The following is a 2500-nucleotide window of genomic DNA, read 5'->3' as shown; positions in this document are numbered from 1 at the left end:
TTTCTATTACATTTTACATTACATTTTTTCAACTTATCAATGAATTTACTTGAGTTAAGAAGTAAAAGAGGTCTAAAGTTAATGTTTTTGAGTGCCTACAGCCAAACCACACTGGACATGCCCAATCTCGTCTGATCTTGGAAGCTATGCAGTGTTGGGCCTGGTTAGTACTTGAATGGTATACAACCTGGGAATACCAGGTGCTGTAGGTAATTTTATACTGCAATAACATTCTTTTCTATTAAATTTTACATTTAATTTTTTCAATTTATCAATGAATTTACTTGAGTTAAGAAGTAAAAGATGTCTAAAGTTAAGGTTTTTGAGCACATACAGTCAAACCACACTGGACATGCCCAATCTCATCTGATCTTGGAAGCTATGCAGTGTTGGGCCTGGTTAGTACTTGGATGTGAGACCACCTAGGAATCCCAGGTGCTGTAGGTAATTTTATATAGCCATAACATTCTTTTTTATTACATTTTACATTACATTTTTTTAACTTATCAATGAATTTACTTGAGTTAAGAAGTAAAAGAGGTCTAAAGTTAAAGTTTTTGAGCGCCTACAGCCAAACCACACTGGACATGCCCAATCTCGTCTGATCTTGGAAGCTATGCAGTTTTGGGCCTGGTTAGTACTTGAATGGGAGACCACCTGTGAATACCAGGTGCAGTAGGTAATTTTATACTGCCATAACATTCTTTTCTATTAAATTTTAATTTAATTTTTTCAACTTATCAATGAATTTACTTGAGTTAAGAAGTAATAGATGTCTAAAGTTAATGTTTTTAGCACCTACAGTCAAACCACACTGGACATGCCCAATCTCGTCTGATCTTGGAAGCTATGCAGTGTTGGGCCTGGTTAGTACTTGGATGGGAGACCACCTGGGAATAACAGGTGCTCTAGGTAATTTTATATTGCCATAACATTCTTTTCTATTACATTTTACATTTAATTTTTTCAACTTATCAATGAATTTACTTGAGTTAAGAAGTAATAGAGGTCTAAAGTTAATATTTTTGAGCACCTACAGCCAAACCACACTGGACATGCCCAATCTCGTCTGATCTTGGAAGCTATGCAGTGTTGAGCCTGGTTAGTACTTGGATGGAAGACCACCTAGGAATACCAGGTGCTGTATGTAATTTTATGCAGCCATAACATTCTTTTCTATTACATTTTACATTTAATTTTTTCAACTTATCAATGAATTTACTTGAGTTAAGAAGTAAAAGAGGTCTAAAGTTAATGTTTTTGAGCACCTACAGCCAAACCACACTGGACATGCCCAATCTCGTCTGATCTTGGAAGCTATGCAGTGTTGGACCTGGTTAGTACTAAGATGGGAGACCACCTAGGAATCCCAGGTGCTGTAGGTAATTTTATACTGCCATAACAGTCTTTTCTATTACATTTTACATTTAATTTTTCAACTTATCAATGAATTTACTTGAGTTAAGAAGTAATAAAGGTCTAAAGTTAACGTTTTTGAGCACCTACAGCCAAACCACCCTGGACATGCCCAATCTCATCTGATCTTGGAAGCTATGCAGTGTTGAGACTGGTTAGTAATTGTATGGGAGACTACCTTGGAAACCCAGGTGGTGTAGGTAATTTTATACTGCCATAACATTCTTTTCTATTACATTTTACATTTAATTTTTTCAACTTATCAATGAATTTACTTGTGTTAAGAAGTAATAGCGGTCTAAATTTAATGCTTTTGAGCACATACAGCCAAACCACAGTGGACTTGCCCAATCTCGTCTGATCTTGGAAGCTATGCAGTGTTGGGCCTGGTTAGTACTTGGATGGGAGACCACCTGGGAATACCAGGTGCTGTAGGTAATTTTATACTTCCATAACATTCATTTCTATTACATTTTAAATTTAATTTTTTCAACTTATCAATGAATTTACTTGAGTTAAGAAGTAATAGAGGTCTAAAGTTAATGTTTTTTGAGCACCTACAGCCCAACCACAGTGGACATGCCCAATCTCATCTGATCTTGGAAACTATGCAGTGTTGGGCCTGGTTAGTACTTGGATGGGAGACCACCTGGGAATACCAGGAGCTGTAGGTAATTTTCTACTGCCATAACAGTCTTTTCTATTACATTTTACATTTAATTTTTCAACTTTTCATTGAATTTACTTGAGTTAAGAAGTAAAAGAGGTCTAAAGTTAATGTTTTTGAGCACCTACAGCCAAACCACACAGGACATGCCCAATCTCGTCAGATCTTGGAAGCTATGCAGTGTTGGGCCTGGTTAGTACTTGGATGGGAGACCACCTGGGAATACCAGGTGCTGTAGGTAATTTTATATAGCCATAACATTCTTATCTATTACATTTTACATTACATTTTTTACAACTTATCAATGAATTTACTTGAGTTAAGAAGTAAATAAGGTCTAAAGTTAAATTTTTTGAGTGCCTACAGCCAAACCACACTGGACATGCCCAATCTCGTCTGATCTTGGAAGCTATGCAG

The 2500-nt window shown here is 36.3% G+C and overlaps 10 pseudogenes; all 10 read left to right on the top strand.

Moving 5' to 3' along the window:
- The first annotated feature begins 93 nt into the window (after nt 1-93).
- On the top strand, nt 94-212 carry LOC148464955 (5S ribosomal RNA; annotated as a pseudogene).
- Nucleotides 213-328: 116 nt separating this feature from the next.
- On the top strand, nt 329-447 carry LOC148464954 (5S ribosomal RNA; annotated as a pseudogene).
- A 116-nt stretch (nt 448-563) lies between these two features.
- On the top strand, nt 564-682 carry LOC148464953 (5S ribosomal RNA; annotated as a pseudogene).
- A 114-nt stretch (nt 683-796) lies between these two features.
- LOC148464952 (5S ribosomal RNA) lies at nt 797-915 on the top strand (annotated as a pseudogene).
- A 116-nt stretch (nt 916-1031) lies between these two features.
- LOC148464951 (5S ribosomal RNA) lies at nt 1032-1150 on the top strand (annotated as a pseudogene).
- Nucleotides 1151-1266: 116 nt separating this feature from the next.
- Nucleotides 1267-1385, top strand: LOC148464950 (5S ribosomal RNA; annotated as a pseudogene).
- A 350-nt stretch (nt 1386-1735) lies between these two features.
- On the top strand, nt 1736-1854 carry LOC148464949 (5S ribosomal RNA; annotated as a pseudogene).
- Nucleotides 1855-1971: 117 nt separating this feature from the next.
- Nucleotides 1972-2090, top strand: LOC148464948 (5S ribosomal RNA; annotated as a pseudogene).
- Nucleotides 2091-2205: 115 nt separating this feature from the next.
- Nucleotides 2206-2324, top strand: LOC148464947 (5S ribosomal RNA; annotated as a pseudogene).
- Nucleotides 2325-2441: 117 nt separating this feature from the next.
- LOC148464946 (5S ribosomal RNA) overlaps nt 2442-2500 on the top strand; it is a 119-nt pseudogene continuing 60 nt past the window's right edge.

The sequence above is a fragment of the Taudactylus pleione genome, unplaced genomic scaffold, assembly GCF_031769625.1.
Source record: "Taudactylus pleione unplaced genomic scaffold, aTauple2 ptg000967l, whole genome shotgun sequence".
In the NCBI taxonomy this organism is placed as follows: Eukaryota; Metazoa; Chordata; class Amphibia; order Anura; family Myobatrachidae; genus Taudactylus; species Taudactylus pleione.
The sequence above is the reverse complement of the archived record's forward strand: the minus strand, read 5'-3'. Positions and strand labels throughout refer to the sequence as shown.